Genomic DNA, 22971 nt, shown 5'->3' with positions numbered 1-22971 from the left:
AGAAGCAGACAAAGAAACAAGATGCAGCAAATAGACACAGAGAACAGACAACGGGCTGGGGGACAGGGAGGGGAGAGAAATAAATAAATAAATAAATCTTTTTAAAAAAAGAGAAATACTAAAGGGAGTTCTGCAGGTTGAAAGGGGGAAAAAAAGGAAAGAGGGGGTTGGAAGAGAGTGTAGGAAGGAAGATTATTGGTAAGAATAACTAAAAAGATAAAAATAAAAACAACATATGACATATATAAACCTAAAGAAAATATGTAATGTACGTAATGGCTTAAACAGTAATAACATTGAATGTTAATGAATTAAACTCTCCAATCAAGAGACAGATTGGCAGAATGAATAAGGAAATATGACCCATCTATATGCTGTTTACAAGAAACTCACCTTAGACTCAGGGACACAAGGAGGCTGCAAGTAAATGGTTGGAAAATGATTTTACATGCAAACAATAATAACAAAAAAAGGCATGAGTAGCTTATACTAATATCAGGCAAAATAGATAACTGCAAAACTACTGTAAGAGACAAAGAAGGACAATATATATTAAGAAAAGGGGAAAGCTATCAAGAAGAAAAATCATAAACATTTATGCAACTAATCAGGGCAACTCCAAATACATGAGGCAAACACTGGAAAAACTAAGTGGAGAAAAAAATACCTCTGCAATTATAGTGTGGGACTTTAATATACCATTATCACCATTAGGCAGAACATCTCAACAGATCAATAAGAAACAGAGACTTTGAATAATATGTTAGAGGATTTAGACCTAATAAACATATAGAGAACATTACACCCAAATACAGTGGAATATACATTCTTCTTGAGTGCACATGGATCATACTCCAGGATAGACCATATGCTAGGCCACAGAACAACTCTCAATGAATTCAGAAAGACTGAAATTATACTAAGTAGTTTATCGTACCACAATGGAATGAAGCTGGAAATCAGTAAGAGTCAGAGAACTAGATATGGAATTTAAACAACACATTGTTAGACAACCAGTGGGTCAAGGAAGAAATTGCAAAAGAAATCCGTAACTATCTTGAAACAAATGAAAATGAGAACACAACATATCAAAACCTATCGGATGCAGCAAAAGCAGCAATAGGAGGGAAATTTATAGCCATAAATGCCTATATTAAAAAAATAAGTAAGTGCTAAAATCAAAGACCTACCTGCACACCTGAAGGAATTAGAAAAAGAACAAAAAACTAATCCCAAAGCAAATGGAAAGAAGGAAATAACAAAGATTAGAGCAGAGCTAAATGAAATTGAAAATAAGAAAGCACTAGAAAAAATAAATGAACTCAAAAGCTGGTTCTTTGAGAAGATTAATAAAATTGACAAACGCTTAGCTAGACCAGCAAAGAAAAAAAGAGAGAAGATGCAAATACATAAAACAAGAAATGAGGAAGGGGATCTCACCACTGATTACACAAATAAAGAGTATCATAAGAAGATACTTTGAAATATTATATGCCAACAAGATGGATAATTTAGATGAAATAGACAAATTTCTAGAAACACGCAAGCAGCCTACATTGATGAAAGAATTGATGAACTCAACAGTCAAATCATAAGTAAAGAGATTGAATTAGTCAACAAAAACTTTTTAACTAAGAAGAACCCAGGACAAGATGGCTTCACAGATGAATTCTAACAATTATTCCAGAAAGAACTAATACCAATTCTGCTTAAACTCTTCTAAAAAATAGAAGTGGAGTGCCTAACTCATTCTATGATGCCAACATCACTCAAATACCAAATACCACACCACAAGAAAGGAAAACTACAGATCAATCTCTCCAATGAACCTGGATGCTAAAATCCTCAACAAAATTCTTGCTAATCATATTCAACAACACATGAAATGAATTATACACCATGACCAAGTGGGTTTCATCCTTGGTATGCAAGGATGGTTCAACATAAGCAAATAAATCAATGTAATACACCACACAAACAGATTGAAAAAAAAAACCCATGATCATTTCTATTGATGCAGAAAAAGCATTCAATAAAATACAGCACCCTTTTTTGATAACAATACTCCAATAGATAGGAATAGAAGGAAACTTCCTCAACACGATAAAGGGTGTTTATGAAAAATGCATAACTAACATATTCAATGCAGAAACGCTGAATGCTCTTCCTCTAAGATCTGGAACAAGACAAGGATGCCCACTGTCAGGGTTCTTATTTAACATGTTAGAAGTATTTGCTTGAGCACTTAGGCAAGAAACAGATATAAAATGTATCCAAATTGGAAAGGAAGAAGTAAAAATTTCACTATTTACAGATGACATGATCCTATATATATAAAGCCCTGAGAAATCTACAACAAAGCTTCTAGACCTGATAAGTGAGTTCAGTAAAGAGGAAGGATGTAAGATCAACATGCAAAAATAGTAGCATTTCTGTACACCAATAATGAGCAATCTGAGGAGGAAATCAAGAAAAAAATCTACTTACAAGAGAAACTAAAAGAATCAAATACCTTAGAATAAACTAAAGATATAAAGGACTTGGATGCAGAAAACTATACAACATTGCTAAAGGAGATCAAAGAAGTCTTAAATAAAAGAATATTCCCTGTTCATGGATTAGAAGACTAAACATCATTAAAATACCTGTTCTACTCAAATTGATTTACAGATTTAATGCAATCCCAATAAAAATTACAACAGCATTTTTAATGAACTGGAAAAGCTAATTATGAAATATATTTGGGAGGGCAAGGGGCCCTGAATAGCCAAAGACATATTGAAAAAGAAAAAGAAAAATGAAATTGGAGGAATCACACTACTTGACTTTAAAACACACTTCATAGGGAGCAGAGGTGGCTCATGTAATTAGGCACCTCCCCCCCACTTGGAAAATCCTGGGTTCAGTTCAGTTCCCATTGTGTCCTAGAAAGAGAAGAACAGCACACAACAAATGGACACAGCAAATGCAAATAATGAAGGGGTGGAAAGAAATAAAGAAATTAAAAAAATACTACAAAGCTACAGTGGTCAAAACTGCATGGTTTTAGAAGCCTACAACATACCTATCAATGGAGTCCCAGAAGAACAAGAGAGACGGAAAGGGGCAGAAAAATTATTTGAAGAAATAATGGTAGAAAAAATTCTCCAACTTGATGAAAGACCTATATATACCCATCCAGGAATTTCAATGAACTCCAAGCAGGGTAGACTCTAAGAGATCTAAAACAAGATACATAACAGCAAAATTATCAAAATCCAAAGGCAAAGAGAAGATTTTGAAAGCCAAAAGAGAGAAGTGACTTGTCACATACAAAGGATTTCCAACAAGACTTTCTGTTGATTTCAATCAGAAACCATGGAAGCAAGAAGACATTGGGATGGGATTTTTTAAGTTCTTAAAGAAAAACTCAATCAGGAATTCTATATCTCCAAAGTGTACAATCAGTGGTATGTGGTATAATCACACCAGTTGTGCATTCATCACTTCAATCATAATTACAGAATTTTCATTATTCCAATAATAATAAAAATAAACCCAAAAAATGACAAAACAATGAAACAAAAAATGTATCGCTTCTCAATCTCTCTATGCTTCTTTTGCTGTACATAGCTGCTATTTCCGGCTATACTTGCACATTTATGTATTTTTAAAGCAGTTCTATTGAGATATATTCACATACCATACTATCGACCCAAAAGTATAGTTTAATCACAATGTTGTACATTCATCACCACAAATTTTTTAAAATTTCATTACTCCAAAAAGAAAAACTCCACAACTCTTAATAGTCACCTCTCAATCCCTCTATTCTTACTCAGCCCTACATAACCACTAATCTAATTTAGCCTTTATAAATTGATTTATATGTACATTTTACATAAGTGGAATCATACTTTGTGTCTGGTTTCTTTCACTGAGTGTAATGTGGGTTTTTTTGGATATTAACATCTTGTAACATTAACACACATTTGTTCAGTTTCAAAGAAAAACAGCCTTGTATATGTAATATTACCCATATTCATACTTTACATGAGGTTTTACTATGCTATACAGGCCTATGTTACATTTTTTAGTGTTCCTTTTAGTAATATACATGGCCTTAGACTTTCCCTTTAAACCACTGTTCTACTTATACAATATAGTACCACTAGTTACAAACATTGTGTTGTGCTTTCACCTTTTCTATTTATTTCCAAAGATTAACACACATCCTTTTTACCAATACTGCATGAGTTAACTCTCAGCTTTCCATTCTCTAACCTCATTCTATTTTCAGGTGACCAATATTTACATTATTAACTCCGTGAGATTACACAATATATTTAGTTCCTAAAGGTGCAATCACACATTACTTGTCCTTTTGTGTCTGGCTTGTTTCATTCCATATAATGCCCTCCAGGTTCATCCATGTTGTCATATGCTTTACAACTTCATTTCTTCTAACAGCTGCATAATATTCCATTGTATGTTTATACCACAGTTTGTTTATCCATTTATCCATTGACAGATGCCTGGGTTGTTTCCATCTTTTGGCAATCGTGAGTAAAGGTGCCATGACCATCAGTGTACAGATGTCTGTTCATGTCATTGCTCTCAGTTCTTCTTGGTATATACCCAGCAGTGGAATTGCAGGTTCACGTGGCAAGTCTATATTCAGCTTCCTTAGGGACTGCCAAACAATCTTCCACAGTGGCTGTACTATTCTGCATTCCCACCAACAGTGAATAAGTTTTGTCTGGTTAACAGGAACTTGGGAGTTTTGTCAAAAACCAGTTGGCCATAGAGGTGAGGATTTATTTCTGGACTATCAATTCCATTCCACTGATCAATGTGTCTATTTTTATGCCAATACCATGCTGTTTTGACCACTGTAGCTTTGTAATCAGGCAGGGAAAGTCCTCTCACATCACTATTCTTGTTTAGAATGCTTTTGGCTATTCGGGTACATTTTTCTTTCCAAATGAATTTGGTAATTGCCTTTTCTGTTTCTGTAAAGTAGGCTGTTGGAATTTTGATTGGTATTGGTATTGCATTGAATCTATAAATCAGTTTGGGTAAGACTGACATCTTCATGAATTTAGTCTTCCAATTTCTGAACACAGAATGTGTATAAGTCTTCCGATATGCAGTTGGATTCTGTTTGCAAGTGTTTTGTTGAGAAATTTTGCATTTATGTTCATTGGAGAGATTGGTCTGTACTTTTCTTTTATTGCAGGTTTTTAAAAAAAGATTTATTTATCCCCCTCCCCACCCCCCACCCCCGCCCCCATTGTCTGCGCTCTGTGTCCATTTGCTGTGTGTTCTTTGTGTCTGCTTGTATTCTCATTAGGCAGCTCGGGGAACCAATCCTGGGACCTTCCGGAGTGGGAGAGAGGCGATGATTCTCTTATACCACCTCAGCTCCCTGTTCTGCTATGTCTTCTTATTGTGTCTCCTCTGTGTCTCTTGTTGTGTCATCTTGCTGTGCCAGCTCTCCGTGTTGGCTGGCACTCCTGCATGGGGCAGCATTCCCATGTGGGCCGGCATTCCATGTGGGCCAGCTTGCCTTCACCAGGAGGCCCTGGGCATCAAACCCTGGACCTCCTGTATAGTAAACAGGAGCTTAACTGCTTGAGCCACATCCATTTCCTGTAGTGTTTTTATCTGATTTTGGTATTAGTGTGATGTTGCTTTCATAAAATGTGTTGGGTAATCTTCCGTCCTCTTCCATCTTTTGGAAGAGTTTAAACAGGATGGGTGTTAATTCTTCTCAAAATGCTTGAAAGAATTCACCTCTGAAGCCATCTGATCCATGACTTTTCTTTGCTGGGAGATTTTTGATGACTGATTCAATCTCTTGAAATGTGATTTTTTTGTTAAGTTCTTGTATTTCTTGTAGCATCCGTGTAGGTTGTGCACTTCAAGGAATTCGTCCATTTCATCTAGGTTGTCTAGGTTGTTGGCGTACAGTTTCTCTTATCTTCTTATGATCCTTTTTATTTATGTGGTTTATTTCTGATTTTATTTATTTGTATCTTCTCTCTTTATTCCCTTTGGTAGTCTAGTTAAGGGTTTGTCAATTTTATTGATCTTCTCAAAGAACCAGCTTGTGTTTATTTTCTCTATTGTTTCTTGTTGTCAATTCCATTTATTTCTGCTCTAATCTTTATTATTTCTTTCCTTCTGCTTGCTTTGGGAATGGCTTGCTGTTCTTTTTCTAGTTTCTCAGTTGTTCAATTAGAGTTTTTTAGTTCTTTCTTCTTTTTTTTTTTTTTTTTCCTGTTGCCAGTAAACAGCCTGCCTGGGTGCTTTTCTTTTATTTTTTTATTACATTCAGAAAATATGAGGTTCTTCTTTTTAAATATAGGTGTTTAGGACTATAAATTTCTGAGCACTGCCTTCACTGTGTCCCATAAGTTTTGATAAGTTGTGTTCTCATTTTCTTTTGTCTCAATATGCTTATTAACATTTTCAATATATTCACTGACAATTTCTTCTTTGACCTACTGATTGTTTATGAGTGTGTTTTTCAGCCTCCACATATTTGTGAATTTTCCTCTATCCCATTTATTATTGATTTCCGGTTTCATTCCATTATGATCTGAGAAGGTACTTTGTATAACTTCTGTTGGAATGTCGGCCCGAAGGGTATCGGGAATGAAAGAAAAAGAGAGAAGGAAACAAAGAGAAGGAAAGAGAGAGCTGGGGTCAGGGGGTCTGCAAGTAAAGACTCATCAGACAACTTTATTGTTTACAAGTGGCTCTCTCTATACCCCAGTCTAAGTGAGAACAAGCAGCAACATGCAGTTAACTAGTAGCATTATGCATGATCTAAGGAATTCAAAAAATCTTATCTCAAGGTGCAAAGTCTAAGTGTTCTATTTTCTATCCTGGAGAAAGATCCATGAGCACTTGAGAAGAATGTATATAACCCACTGAGTTTGGTTGCAACATCCTGTATATGTGTTAGGTCTAGCTCGTTTATCATATTGTTCAAGTTCTTTGTTTCCTTGCTAATCATCTTTCTAGTTTCTAGTTCTTCCATCTAATGATGTGAGTGGTATGTTGTAGCTTTCAACTATTATTGTAAATATGTCTATTTCTCTTTTCAGTTTTGCCAGAGTTTGCCTCATGTATTTTGGGGCACCTGATTTCTTATGGTGGGCTTTCCCTTTTATAAATATATAATGGATTTCTGTATCTCTTTTAATTTTTTTTTGCATTTAAAATTTGTTTTATCTGATATTAATTTAGCTAACCCTGTTCTTTTTTGGTTACTGTTTGTGTAGAATATCTTTTTCTAACCTTTCACTTTCAGCCGGTTTATATCCCTGGGGCTACAGTGAGTCTCTTGTAGGCAGTATATGAATGTCTAATTTTTTTTATTCATTCTGTTAGCCTATATCTTTTGATTGGGGAGTTTGGTCCACTCACATTCAATGATATTACTGTAAATGCATTATTTACACCCACTATTTTCTTCTTTGGTTTTCATATGTCATATCTAATTTTTATCTGTCTTTTTACTCTTTTGGTTATCCTTTCTGTTAGTCTTGCCTTCTACACTCTCCTCCAAGCCTCTTTCTTCTGTCTTTTTCTTTCAGATTGTAAGGCTCCCTTGAATATTTCCTGCAAAGGTAGATTTTAAGAAATGAATTCTCTTAGTTTCAGTTTGCTTGTTTATACTTTTAAACTCACCTTCATATTTGAAGGAAAATTTTGCTGGATAACAAATTCTTGGCTGGCAATTTTTTTCTTCCAGTAACCTAATTGTATAAAACCACTGTCTTCTTGCCTCCATGGTTTCTGACGAGAAATCTGTACTAAGTCTTACTGAGTGTTCCTTGTATGTGATGGTTTGCTTCTCCCTTGCTGCTCTCAGAATTTTCTCTTTATCTTTGATGTTTGACATTCTGAGTAGTATGTGTCTTAGAATAGGTCTATTTGGATTTATTCTGATTGGGGTACGCTGAGCTTCTTGGACATGTAAGTTCATTTTTTTCGAGAGCTGGAAAATTCTCAGCCATTATTTCCTTCAATACTCTTTCTGTCCCTTTTCCATTCTCTTCTCCTTCTGGAACTCCTGTGACACATATGTTGCTGTGTTTCATGTTATCATTCAACTCCCTGAACCCCTGCTCATTTTTTTCCCATTCTTTTCTCTCTGTGTGAAAGCCACTGTCAGCCAATAGAGAAGTAAGAACCTGAGATAGGGCAGTGGCAGCAGGCATGGAAAGGAAGATCACAGTCTGACATGGAACTTTCAGGCTGAAAGTGGCATTTAATAGCCCTTAGAGACACAGTGCTAGATACTTGCTCAAAGGCCCCGGCAGTTAGGGGCAAGGCAAAAAGACAAATGTCTAAACAATGAATATTCAGATACTCTATCTGGATTCTACTCTTTTGAAAAATCCCATCCCTAGTTCTGAAAATATTCAGCACACAGATTTTTAAACATCCTAAGGCAGGGTTGGCAAATATTTTCTGTAAAGGGCTGGATAGTAAATATTTTAGGCTTTGCAGGCCATACAATCAACTACTTAACTCTGCCATGATGGAGTAAAAGCAGACATAGACAATATGTATGTGAATAGGCGTGGCTGCATTCCGATAAAGCTTTATTTACAAAAAAGATGGTAGGCCAGATTTGGCACATAGGCTCTGGTTGCCAATTGCCTGTCTAAAACAATGTTTCCCAAACTTTTTCACATTGTGACAAACAGAAAATATTTGTATGCCACCTTGAAGTACACAGAAGAGGCTCTTCTCTCTAGAGGTAACCAGGCCCAGGGGCTTGAAATGGCACCAGACCACTGCTTGAGGGCTGAGGGGCTCAAAATCTAATTACGCCCTGGCTGGGAAGCTGGATCTAAGAATAATAAACCCTTATACAGGACGCTGTCTAGCCCCCTACCTCTATGACATCTTGGCTCGTTTCTCTCAATGCTGATCAGAAGCGCTAAGTGTCCCACATTCTGAAACCTCTCTAGCTGATCTTACTTGTGAGTGATGGCTTTCAGGAGGGGCCAGAAGACAGGCTGAGGAAGAGGCTTCTGGTGGGTAGTTTTTTCCTCTTTCCTCCAGCATCAGCATGGATGTACTTAGCATGCAAGCCATGGATAAACATGGCCTCCAGGGTGCTGCATATGATGTTGGCATCTCCATCTTCACTGGTGACCACTGTGTCCAAGGACACATACTGTTTTTGCAATGCCTTCACTGATCACACCAGCTGCTACTTGAAGACCTAGGCAGTGTCAAATATAAGAAAGTCCTTTAGGAAAAAATCCTATGGAGACCCCCTGGAATTAACTCTTGCTTGTTGGGAAATACATTCATGGCCATAGGAGTACATACATGTATGTATGTATCTATATATTCCTTCTACAAAAATAGCATATATTAATTCTAGAGAATAAAGATAAAAGCAAAGAGAAGAAAATGAAAATCACACACATCACCCAGAGATAACTATTGCTACTAGTTTTTTTTTCCATATCCTTCATCATGTATCTTTTTGTTTTTTAAATGCAATTTCAGTGAACTTATGGTCATATGCATCTCGTGTTTAAATGGCAGCACTATCATAGTGACTAGGCTATGGGACAGATATGACAGCTTCGGTAAATCCATCAAGGACAGGGGTGGGGCTTTCCACCTTACTGATGTGATCAAGGTTTCTTCAGAGAATGCGTTAATCAATGCAGAGAATCAAACACTACCCTAGAACAATTAAGATATCAAGAAAACAAAAGCCATGGTCTACATTAAGAAAGATCCTAGACCTGGGAGTCAGAGACCTAGATTCAGTCCCAGCTTTGTCAGTAATCAGCTGGGTCGCCTCAGACTTTCACTTAAACTCCCTGAGTCTCAATTTCCTCATTTGATAGCAACGAAAAACAATCAAATATTTAGAAATAAACTTAACCAAGGATATAAAGGAACTGTATTCAGAAAACTGGAAAACACTGCTAAAAGAAACTGAAGAAGACTTAAATAAATGGAAAAACATTTCATGTTAATGGATTGGAAGACTGCATATCTTTAAGATGTCAGTTCTACCCAAACTGATTTATAGATTCAATGCAATCCCAAAAAGATCCCAACAGCCTTTTTTGGCATAAACGGAAAAACCAATTATCAAATTTATTTGGAAGGGTAAGGGACCCCAAATAGCCAAAAAGATCTTAAAAAAAGAAGAAAAAGTTGGAGGACTCTCACTTCTGGACTTTGAAGCATACTACTTAGTTACGGTGGTCAAAACAGCATGGTACTGGCATAAAGACAGACACATTGACCAATAGAAGTGAATGGAGAACTCAGAAATAGACCCTCACATCTACAGTAAATTTCTTCATTTGTTAAATGGAAATAGTTTCTGATCTACAGCTCCTGGGAAGGGGTGGGGATTGCACCTTGAGGGCAATACTAGTTTTTTATTCTTCTCTGTGTCCTCAACACTTAGCATTGTGCCTGGCTCAATAAATCTTTGTTAAATGATTATAAAATATACATAAAGTCCTTTGAAAATACAGAATAAAGAACAGTACTATGCTATAATTATAAGTATGTCAGAGTTATATAAGCCTTTGGAAAAGGACTAGAAAGGATTGCACAAAATGTGGTTTGATTTGTTGGGTGATAGGATTATGGATAAATATTTTACCCTTTTATTTTGATTTTAGTAGAAGCAGTAAATACTAATGTTCTTTGAAAAGTTAAATGGTCTTTTATAAGTTTTAGTGAGATATAATTCACATATCATAAAATTCACCCATTTAAAGTATGCAATTCTGTGGTTTTTAGTATATTCACAGAATTGTGCAATCATCACAACAAAGTTTGGAATATTTTCATCACTCCAGAAAGAAACCCCTTATCCATTAGCAGTCACTCCCTAGTCCCTCCTCCCCTCAGCCCCTAACACCAGTAACCTACTTTCTGTTTCTATGGATTTGCTTGATCTAGACATTTCATATAAATGGAATCATCCAACATGTGACCATTTGTGTCTGGCTTTTTTTCACTTAGCATAATGTTTGCAAGGTTCATGACTTTGTAGCATGTATCAGAACTTCATTTCTTTTTATGGCTGAATAATATTCTGTTGAATATTACCCATTCAGTTGATGCTCTTTTGGGTTGTTTCCATTTTTTGGCTATTATGAATAATTCTGCTATGAACATTGGTGTATAGGTTTTTGTGTGGAATATATCCTGCCATAACCCATTGAATGTACTGAGGGAGAGTGTGAACTACAGGGTAAACTATTATCCATGTGATGCAGCAGTTCTCCAAAATGTGTTCACTGAGTGCGATGATGAATGTGCCACAATGATGGGGGAGGTTATTGGCGTGGGAGGAGTGGGAGGGGTGGGGGGTATATGAGAATCTCTTATGTTTTTTAATGTAACATTTTTCGTGAAGTATATATCTTCAAAAAAATACAATTTACAAAAATGATGGGGGTGGGGGGGTAAGGAGTGGGTTAATAGGAACCTTTTATGTTTTTTAATGTAATGGTCTTTGTGATGTATTAACTTTAATTTTAAAAAGTATTAAAAAATAAAATAAAACCAAATATGCAAGAATAAAAAAAAGTTTTTGTGCGGACATGTTTTCAGTTCTTTGGGGTATATATCTAGGATAGAATTGCTGGTTCATATGGTAACTCTCTGTTTAAATTTTTGAGGAACTGTCAAATTATTTTCCAAAGCATCTACATCATTTTAACATTTTTACCAGCAATGTATGAAGGTTCCAGTTTCTCTATATCCTCAATACTGATATTTGTCTGACTTTTTAATTACTGCCATCTTAGTGGGTGCCAAGTGGTATCTCACTAGTTTTGATTTGCATTTCCCTGCTGGCTAATGATGCTGAATATCTTTTCATGTGTTTATAGGCCATGTACGATGCCCATTTACTCTGACAGTGCACAAAAATTACCGAAACATAACTAACTAATGCTTGGGAAATTGTTTCTAACCAAGTGATTGTATCGGCCAAACTGTGTGACCAAATCATGGCCTAAAGGCAGAGGGCTGAAGGTCTAAATGGAAGTCCCTGATCTCTAGGTAAATCTATCTTGAATCCCCACTATTTTTCTGTAAATTGCCTTTTTAAAAAAAAGTAATTTTATTGAGATATATTCACATACCACACAATCTATCTAAAATGAACATTCAATGGCCTTTGTTATAATCACAGAATTGTGCATTCATCACCACAATTAATTTTAGAGCATTTTCATTATTCCAAAAAGAAAAACCACTTACTTCTTAGCAGTCACCTCTCAATCGCTCTATCCTTCCCCTACCATTCTTTTTTCAATCACCAAGAAGATGACCAAGAAAGGGCAGGATCTCCTCAGAGCCTACTTCTGATACAACTTTTTCTCAGTCTAAGTCCTCTCTTTTTGAATAGTGCCCAATCATTTCAAAGTTAGAAAAAGAGCTGTCTCTCTGCACCCCTTCTCCACCCTGGATCCCCCCTTGCTCACCTACCGGGTTGGCAGCCCGGGGGTCCAGTCCATTTTCCACCACTGAGAGCTTTTCCACTTGCACAGCAGCTCTCGCAGATAATCACGTGATACCTACAAGACAGATGGAGGCCAGATGAGCAAGCTCCCTACTTAACTCTAGCCAGAGTTCCACCCAAAAGGTAGCAGAAAGTCGGCTTCTCTTACCCAAACTGCAACTTAAAGGCCTTTTGAATACTCAAGTAAAACCTGGACAGTGGATTATAAAGAAGGACGAAAGTAAGAGGGCTCAGACCTCAGGAGGCAAGAAGTCCTATGATCCATGGGTGGATCTGCCCCAAGGAGTGGGCGGTAAAGGCCCTTTACTCTACATCAAATGCTGGCATAGAAAGTCATAACCCTGTGGGACTAGGGAATGGGAGGGAAATGAAAGGCCTATTTAGACGAGCTGAGGGTGCAGGGGAAATGCTGCAGCTAATTATCCATAGGCACCAGGCAGCAGGGGCTCAGAATTCACATTTCAGGCCCTGGTTCTGCAACAGGCCCTGTGACTCTTGCCCCAGTCCTGTGTGTCTGCAGTTCAAGTGACTCTTGCAACTGAAATAGCTTCTAAAGGGGAGGACTCTGCTCTTCCATTTCTGCTTCTCCTTCAGGTTATGAGGGTTTGCCTTGCATAGCACAGGAAGATGCATCTAAACAGAATCAACAAAGGGTCTAACCTCCACTTTGCCACTAACTAGGTGGGCATGCTGGGGCAGGGTATCAGACTGCCAGACAGAGACTGTGAATGTGTGCGAAGCTCCTCAAACAAGGTGCTCAATAAATGGAACCTATGATCCTAGTGGATGTGGCCACCCACATACCAAATATACAAGCAATACACAGTTAAATCTTTTCTTATCTATTGTTAAAGGCCTCCCTTTCTCTTGCAGGTGCAAGTACTATCCTGAAAAGGAGGTAAAGTAAGGGCCCACTGTAGGACTATGGGGGAACCAGATTCCAGGTTCAAGGATAAAGCCAGCTCTACCAGAGCAGCCTCAGCACAGCTGGCTTCCTCTCCAGGGAAGGGTTGGTTGCTAGAGCCTCTACCTGAGTCTGAGGGGGCTGCTGGCTGGCCTGGTCCCACCCTAGCAACTTGAACATTCACATTTAAACAAAGCTCCAGTGAGCACACTGCTGAGCATCAAGGAAACACCAAAAAAAGGTTATTTGCAGCTCCTGATCTAAAAAATTCATGGCCCTACAGAGGTTAACAAAACCAAAGAATGAAGAATGAATTGTTTCCTTTACATATTTTGCCTTACTTAGTGATTAACCACATTAGGAGTGATAGGGAAATGGAAGCTGAGAGAGATCAAGGAACTTCCCAAGATCCCACAGCTGATAAGTGGCCTGACTCTACCCTGACCCCCAGGAGATGCCAACTCCAGCTCAAGGGAAAAGGTGCAAGTGAATGGGGAAAGCTTTCTGGAAAAGCCAAGTATAAGCTAGGTTCAGGTGGGCAGGGAGGAGTGCTCCTCAGTTGCGAGGCCAGGTGCAGGGGAACATCAAGGCTGGTCTGGCAGGAAAGGTTTATAAGAGAGCAGGGGACTACGAGGTCCATAAAGGACAGAAGCAGGGTGGCCCTAGAACTGGTCGATGCTCTGATTCAATCCCTGGCCTCTGGGGTTGGTAGATGGTAAACAGGACCCTGAGTCAGGACCTCCTTAAGTGAGACAAGCAGAGGGAGGTAGGATCTGCAGAGGAATGCCCCTGCAGGCCAGCTCTGGCAGGACATGACAGACCTCCAGGAAGAGCATTTGCCTTGGATGCAGCCCCTGCCTAAATGCTTTACCAGTCACCACATTCTTTGTTCCCACCTACCTGGGGATCAGCTCACACTTGGACCAAGAGGGCAAAAAAAAAAAGGAGCGTGTGCTTCAGTTAAATAAATGGCACAGACCTATCCCAGAGTCACCCCTGCCCATATGTCTGACCCTGGAGCTTAGGTTCCTTTAAGCTGTCCAAGTGCAGTCCGGGGAAATTGCCCTACAGGCAAAGCCCAGGTTCTCTGGTCACAAGACCCTCAGCCTCAACACCCTCAGCTATTTCAACGGCCTAAAGCCCCTCTCCCTCAGGCCTGCCCTTCCAGACGGAGTCCTCAAGCTCCCTGAACTGCCCTGCCCTAGCCAGTCAGGCCAGGCCCCCAAAACATGGATCTCAACAATCTCAACAACAGCCTGTCCCATTAAGGCCTTATTAACTAATTAATTGAGAATAATATGGTATTAATGGAGAGGGGGTGTTAGTAAGCAAGTGCTCTGGTCAAGACATCCTCTGCTAAACCAAAGTACACTGAAGATAAGAGAGGTCACAGGAGGGCCAGACAAGTAACTGACGCCTAAAACAAAGTGTCAAAAAAGCCACATAATGACAACAGCTCAGAGGAATCCAGAAGAAAGCAGTCACTTGACAATTTGCAAAACAGGACCAAGACCTTGTGATTCACGCCCCAATTTAGGGCATCCTTTTGTTTGTAAGAAGCCAAGGTACTCTGCCTAGTCACATCTGTTCCATAATGCCTCAGGGAGGCAGAAACCAACTCAGAGGCAGGAATCCAACAATCTAGACACAAGAAATCACTGGTGGAATCAGATGCAGCTATGGGCCTTGACTGCTGGTCAGCACTCCATCATCCACCTAAGTCACCCAGGTCCCAAATCAAACATATTATGTGACTGGGTTCACTTTCTGTCCTCAAAACTCTCTGTTAACAAGAACCAAACCAAAGAGAGGTGTGGCTTCAAAGAGACCTACGCTGAAGCGAGAAAGGGGAGAATTTAGGCAACACTACCAAATAACTCTCAAAAAGCCTACCAGGGGGAAAGGTAACTTCTGCCCTTTAGAAAAACTCCAAATCATGTGATACAGAGGCTATGTCTACCTCTACCCCTAAGTATTGATTCACCCTGGAAAATTCTATACCATTCCAATATATACAAGCTTTTCTAATCTCATACTTTAACCTCATTTAATTCTTACAATTGTAAAATGATTCCTGTTTTACAGTTGACAAAACTGAGGCTCATTAAAAACAGGTCCCAGATAAGGCACAGACTTCTCTGGTTTCCTCATTCCCAAGTCCTGTGCCTTTCCACCAGGTGAAACCATCTCAGGTCTTTGACTCAAGGAGTTTCAGGCAAACTAATTACTTAAGAGAGTTTTAAGGATACTCAAAAGCTTCATTTTATCTGCAAGCAAGTAAACCCTAAAACCAACTTGCCAAACAGATCTGTAGCCCCAACCAGCTGAGCTCAGGTCCTTCCCACTGGACCCAAGTTTCAGAGCTATCATTTCTTAAATGTTCCAATACATAGTTAGGAAGGAATTATTCTGGTTGTTTTTCTTCATTATACTGTCTGGCCTTCCATAGAGATTCAATTTTATTTCCTTCTGAAACAAAGGAATAAAAAAAAGAGCAGAATGGCCTAGATGAAACTTACATTAAAAGAAGAAATGGACAGTTGACTTCAATGCTTTCAAATGAGTTTTCAAAACATTCAACCCATCAGTAAACAGCAACTTCTTGTCTTGTCTTTAGGGACTCCTCAGCCATTCCCAACAGCCTTCCCTCTACTGGCTGAACCAAACTGTGTACCTGGCTGTTCAGAACAGCCTGGTGTTTAAGCCATTTAGCTCCAGTACTAATTGATGAGCCATGATTTTCATTTGGAAAAGAATGACAGTTATCAGTATGGAAAAAAATGACAAAGTTATCTTCTGATTCAGAAAGGCAGGTGATCTTCCAGACATGTGAGTATTGAATGAATAAATAGTACCCTCCTTCCACCTGAAGAAAGTTGGATTTCTGGAAAAGTATCCTGTGAGAGGTGGGGAAGACTTAGCCTTTGGAGAAATTAAATACCACCTGGAGGGTTAGAAACTTCTAGAAGCTTGTGAGTCCCAGACTAATGGCTAGTAGGCAAGGGCAGAAATGTGAAGTTGGTGAACACTCAGTATCTTTCTTTCCTTTCTCCTTTCTTTCATCCAATAACACCCATCTCCCCAATATTCCTGTCCCATATTCCATAAGACTCTATCTAGGACCAAATTCTGAATGAATGTAAATTGGAACTTTGCCTGACTGATTCACCATTACATTTCCAGTGCCTAGAATAGTGCCTGACATACAGTTGGGGGGGGAGGGAGGGGGAAAAACACACACACAAACACAAAAACCACTTGCTGAATGAACTGATGAACAAAATAAAAACAAGGCACAAGGCAAGTATTACTGTCTCCATTTCACAGACTGGGAAGTTAAGGCACACAACTTGTAAGTGCTGGGGTCATTATGGAGAGCTTTCCATTAAACCAAGCTACTTATCAGGCTGAAAACCTTTCAGATATATTTCACTATAATGAAGGGCTAGTGAAGGGAAAGAGCATTCAGTTCTTAAAGGAATTAGAAAATAATGATGAAACGGCAAGCAAAGGCAAGGTGTCCCCTTGGGGGCCCTTTTAAGTTGCTGTATAAGGACAGCCAACCCTTCTCAAGCTAGGTGACCAGAATTCAGAGGGAAAGTGCACCAAAAAGACCCAGTAGACTGACTGTAAATTCTGGGCATGGGGCCTGGGTGTCTCAAGAATGTCCCTCCACCTCAGCTACTCTGAGATAACTCAACTCCCTGCATTCAGAGGTAACCCAAAACAGCCAAAATTCAATGTGACAGCACCTGCAAAAGGAGGAAGTGATTCAATGGCCTCTGTACCCACCTAGGCCTCAGGCTCCCCAGGACCCACTTACCAATGCACCAATACCTTTCACATGAAACATCATCTCTGGCACCCATTCTGTACCCTTTGTTCAGTGGGGACTGAGTAGCAAACAGCCCTGGTAAGGAGGAGCACTGGAAGAGGGTCCTTTATAAGTGCCAGGACAATCACATGGATATGGTTCTGTCATCATGACCAACCCCACACAGTGGAACTCTCTGAGGTTCTCCAGGGCCAGAACACCAGCCAAAATGACGTGATGGCTTCCACTGCCCAGGTCAAGTGAGCTGGGTGAGTGACTATCTGTCATCTCCCAATTATGAGCATGATTCCTACTATTCCAGCAGGCAGGACAAGTAATTTAATAGGAATGCTAGAACACAATTTCTGGGGACAGGTACAGGGGATCAGACACCCAAGGAAAACCCCAACCCCCGAGAAAGGGAGGGAAGGAACTCTATTTCTCAACACTTATTTATCAACTGAGGCTCTGCACACACCCAATCAGCTTGTTCAGTAGCCAACTGCCTGGCTCTGAGCAAGCACCTAGATTCAGATGCTGAGGAGAAACTGGTGGGGTTAACACTAATGGCTCAAGTTGAGCTGGGGCTGGGTCAAGAATGAGTATGAAAAGTTGGGATGTGACAGCAGAGGTGAAAAGACCCAGGGACCTTATATTTGAGAAGACTGGGTGAAGGATGGTAGGAACTGGGAAGTAAGAGGTGGGGGCAGTTAAGCCAAGACTTAGGGATAGGGTGTCCACAGGATGGTAGGAAGTGGAAAGATGACTGGAGTTAGAAGATGCAGAAAATATTTTGTAGGCTAGAAAGTCAGGGCCTGAGTTTGTGAGAAGAAGATATATATAAGACCCAGGGTAAGGCTGGGATGAGATTTATCAAGAAGAAAGGGATGAGCTCAACCGGGCACCTACTTTGGTGGAGGGTCTTAAATGAGAGTAGGCCCGAGGTGGGGTGTTTGGGATGAGCAGAACTAGGGAGATGTGAGAGACTGGGATGAAAAGGCTTCCAAATCTAGGTGCTTGCTCAGAGCCAGGCAGTTAGCTACTAACTGAGGTAAGGGCTGGGGTGAGGTCAGGGGAGAAGATGGAAGAGACGACCCAGCGGTGGCCCTGCAGGTCGAAGGCTGGGGGCGGACTTGGGGGGCGTGGGCCTAAGGAGGGACTGGGTGAGGTGGGGACTGGGAAGGGTTGCGGGTTCTGAGGCCAGGCTCAAGGCAGCCAAGGATTTGGGATCACGGAAAGGGCTGGATGCCCATCGCCCGTTTGCATCTCAGCCCCGTCGCCCCTCCGCTGCCCTCCTCGGCCCTGACCCCCGACTCACCAAGGGGAGCGGGTAGGGGGCAGGGGCCACCCGCGGTGGCGGCAGCCCCTCAGCCTCTGACCGGAAGCTGAGGCCTCTCGGCCACTGACAACAGGAAGCAAGCCTGCGGCGCCTGACGCCATCACGTTGGCTTTGTGCTCCGGCCCCGCCCTCGGCACGTGGAGCCAATCGCGAGGTCCGGAGGAGCCGAGGGGCGGGGCCGGCCGACGATTGGTCTCAGGCCGTGGGAACCGAGCAGCAGAGCCTGGCGCGACGACGGCACGGCTACCCTGTGAGGCGGCCCGCCTGGGCCTGGGTCTGCCTGGGACTGGATCCTGGTTTCTGGGTTCCTGACCTCGCTCAGCCTTAGTACCATCTGCCTAACTGTGGAGCTGTGTCTTCGCCTCCCGTGCTGAAGGTTGCCCATTGTACAATGAGAGCAAGAACGCCTGCCCTATTTTTGCCTTCCCTGAGGGCATCAGTGCAGCCCGGCGGGCGGAGCCCGGGCCCAAGTGGGACCTCGCGCCTGGTGGCTTGCAGGAAAAACAAACGTGTTTGACCACACCATATACCAGGGGTGCACCTTGAAGTCCGCCTCAGCGCTCAACTGCAGTAGGCCCCAAGTGACCATACCATGTATCAGGGGTGCGCCTTGAGGGCCACCTGAGCGCTCAACTGTAGTCGGCCCCAAATCCGCCAGCGGTGTGTAAGCTCGAGGGTCCACTTATTCTCGTCTAGCCGAGTAGTTTGTTTTCTTATCCTCGTAAAATATGACGTTTCTCATTCAGGGCAAGGGGCATCAGCAGGCCCGCGCTTGTGGGCACCTTACGCGTCTAACGGGGCCAAAGTATTGGGTGGGTCGGGACCGTGGAGGTACGGCCACATGAACTTCCTGAGGACATACAGGAGGTGGCTAGGAAACAGCTCAGTTCCTGGAAGTTCGCTCTGCTGACCTCAGCCCCTGCTTCTTGTGCTTCATTGGCCTCCCCTGGGGGTTAATTATGAGGCCCACAAACCATTTTTTTTTTAAATGTTGGAAAGAGAGTCTTAACTAAGGATGTGTTCTAGCAAAGAGAGCATAAACCAAAGAAGAAGAGAAGGGAGTCAGGCAATAAGGGCCCCAACCCAGGAAGCAGTGAGGGGAATTCTCTGGAGGATAGCTGTGTGACAGGCCTGGGTGGCCCAGAAGTGGGGGACAGAATGGGCAAGGAACTGCTGTGGACCATCAGGTTTCATTACCATTCATTTCATTTCATTTAGTACTCTTTTACATAAAAGGACAAATAGTGTATGACTGTGTTACTATGAATCAAATATATTGTGTAACATATTGCATGATTTAAAAAAATTTATATGTATCCAGAACATTTAATTGAGAAGTATGTTTTTATTCAACTGTGTTTTCTTTTTTATCGTTTATATTTTCAATTATTAAAGGTACAAAATAAAGGTAAAAAAGAAAAAAATTTAAACCATGTATATGATTTTAAAAAGGCCTGGGTGGGAAGCGGATGTGGCTCAAGTATTTGGGTGCCTGTCTACCACATGGGAGGTCCTGGGTTCAGTCCCAGTGCCTCCTAAAGAAGACAAGCTAGAAAGCTGCACCTGCCACAAGGAGCTAGATGCTGAGCCTGCAACAACGAGCAGACACCTAAATGAGCAGATGCCACAAGCCAGCAGACACCACAGCTCATGAGGAGCGAATTGGGCATTCACCTCCCTTGTGGGAGGTCCTGAGTTTAGTTCCTGATGCCTCCAGGAGAAGGCGAACAAAAAATGAGCAGACAGATGAGAACCACCTGGGGAGGGGGGTTGTAAATAACAAAAATAAATAAATCTTAAAAAAAAAAAAGACCTAGGTGAGAATTCTGCCTCTATAGCTCGTTAGTTGGATGGCCTTGGGTCCCCAAGAACCTTAACTTAAGCCTGTTTCCTTATCTGTACACAGGGGCTAATAACTGGTGTTTGCTAAGGAATGTAAGGGGTACTCGCAGCGGCTTACCTGGCAAACAGTAGGGTTTCCATCTTCCATAAATAGATTGAAGGACATCTCCTAGGCCTGGAGGACAAATTTGAAGATTGAAAACAGAAAGGAACCGTCAGGGGTTAGGGGATGCGTGAGATGTGGTGAAGGCCAAATTCTTGAACCCCACTCTAGAGTGACTCCTTAGGGCCTGGGTGGGACACAGGAATCTGCATTTAGGAATTATTCTCATGGGATTCTGATTCCTGGGTTTTCCCATCCTACTTTGAGTAACTCTGGACAGTGCTTTACATCTAAACTGATGGGCCAGTGGGATGTGTGGAGCCCTCCCAGCACTGGCCTCCAACTGGGCCTACATTGCCTCTTTCCCCGCTATCCTGGTGTTTCCTGTATCTCCCCTTCCATTCTGGCCCTCTCTTCTTAATCTCTTTCATTCTATGACTTTTTAGCCTTCTTTCCATCTCTTGGTCCACCCTCCCTGTCCCTTCACCTGCAATACCTTTTCCCCTACTCACCTGGGAAAGCTTGGTTCAAAAGTTGTGTCCTCTAGGCTCTCCTGTCTGGTCCCATAGCATCCCTTCTCCCAGGATGCATTGCTTTATTCAGCTTTCCAAAGTGGTATGTGGTCCCAAAAGGGGTAAAACAAGATGAGAAGAGGGTGACAAAGCTAGAAGACTCTGCAGAGAGTGAGGAGGTAAAAGAAGACCAAGAAAGGAGGCTCCTAAAGAAGCAGACAAGAGATTTCTCCACAGATCCTACAGAGAGCAGATGCGCAAAAATTCCATTGAACAGCTAGAGGATACTAGGTGTTCTATTGGAGAGTGTGGTAGCTTAAAATTGTTTTATGAACCCCAAAAAGAGAAATATCATGTTTGTAAACTATTCCTCTGGTGTGTGATATCTTTGAATGCATTTAATTCAGTTGAGGGACCTTTGATTAGATGACTTGACAAGATCGTTTTAGGACTTTTGCCTGGACTAGGTTAGTGAGGCATGACTCAGGTTGAGCCTCCGTCCCCTTGCTGGGTCTGATATAAATGGAAACACAGAGAGACTCACTCAGACAGAGACAGAGGGAAAAGGCTCTGTCAATTTTGATCCTGCCATTTGACAGTAGCTGAAGCCCAGGGTAGAGATGAGCCAATTGCCTGATAACTTGCAGCTGAAACCGGGAAGAAAGCAGAGCAGCTGAGCCTGAGAGAAGAGGCCTGGTAAGAGACAAGCCCTACACCTGGTTGATTCAGCTGAGCTCCAAGAGACAGTTATAGTCCAGAGGGGAAGGCAGAGACCAGCGGAGAACACCTGCCCTTGCTTCAACACATGACAGCTAATTTGGGTGAGAAAGCACCTCTTATGATGCCTTGAGTTGGGCTTTTCATGGCTTTGGAACTGTGAGCTTTTACCCCAAATAAATACCCTTTATAAAAGCCAAAACATCTGCAGCCAATTGGGCAGACCAGCTCCCTCCCCCATGGTGGCCCAGTGTGCAGTGGGTGCAGACTGCAGCCTCCTCAGTGTACGAGGCCTGTTGCTTGTACCGGTTGCCCTAAGGAACCTTGGAGACAGCTCTTGCCTGTTGATGGTCCTGCCTGTGACCTTGTGCTATCCCCAATCTAGGCTCCATACGTGTATGCAAGGTGACTTTGGAAAGCCTGAGGGGATGATGGGCCGGGTCCACATCATTCAAGTCATCATGTCCATCCGCACCCAGCTTCAGAACAAGGAGCATGTGATTGAGGTGCTGTGCAGTGCCAAGTTCAAGTTCCCTGGCTGCCAGAAAAGCCACATCTCCAAGAAGTGGGGCTTCACCAAGTTCAATGCTGACGAATTCGAAGACGTGGTGGCTGAGAAGTGCCTCATCTTGGATGGCTGTGGGGTGAAATGCATCCCCAGTCATGGCCCCTTGGACAGATGGCAGGCCCTGCACTCGTGAGAGCTTTGCCAGCACTGCCCTCACCTGACCTGTGCCCTCCAATAAATGACTTCCTGGCTGCCTGAAAAAAAAAAGCCAAAACATGTCTGGTCCCTTGTATCAGCAGCCCTTTGGCAAACTAAAACAGGGAGGGTGGGTCATGCTTGAGCCAAGCCACTAATGCTCTCAGCAGGCTCCCTGTGAACGACTGCGGGGATTTTCTAGACTCAATAGTGCCAGTAATGGCCAGAAACTCCATCTCTTTGCCAGGTAACTGAATTTCCTCTGGATGAGTATACTTGGACAAGTTACTAGCTCCACTCTGCCTCTACCTCAGTTTCCTCATCTATTAATTGGAGAAAATAGGATCTACCTCACAGGTAATTTATTGATTTATTTAATGTAATGTTTAAATGAAATAACACGCATTCAACACACAGAGCTATTAGTGACAGGATATTACTTGCTCTGCAAACAGTCCCTGGTGCACACATGCACTTAGGGGCTCCCTGTAGTAACTGGCCCTCCATGGAATCT

The 22971-nt window shown here is 41.6% G+C and overlaps 1 non-coding gene across 1 annotated transcript; it reads left to right on the top strand.

Moving 5' to 3' along the window:
* The first annotated feature begins 21959 nt into the window (after window positions 1–21959).
* On the top strand, window positions 21960–22090 carry LOC111765855 (small nucleolar RNA SNORA70). Its single transcript, XR_002798081.1, has one exon. It is a non-coding gene; the product is annotated as a small nucleolar RNA SNORA70 (small nucleolar RNA).
* Window positions 22091–22971: the final 881 nt, after the last annotated feature.

This window comes from Dasypus novemcinctus, chromosome 21 (genome assembly GCF_030445035.2).
Source record: "Dasypus novemcinctus isolate mDasNov1 chromosome 21, mDasNov1.1.hap2, whole genome shotgun sequence".
NCBI classification, from domain to species: domain Eukaryota; kingdom Metazoa; phylum Chordata; class Mammalia; order Cingulata; family Dasypodidae; genus Dasypus; species Dasypus novemcinctus.
The sequence above is the reverse complement of the archived record's forward strand: the minus strand, read 5'-3'. Positions and strand labels throughout refer to the sequence as shown.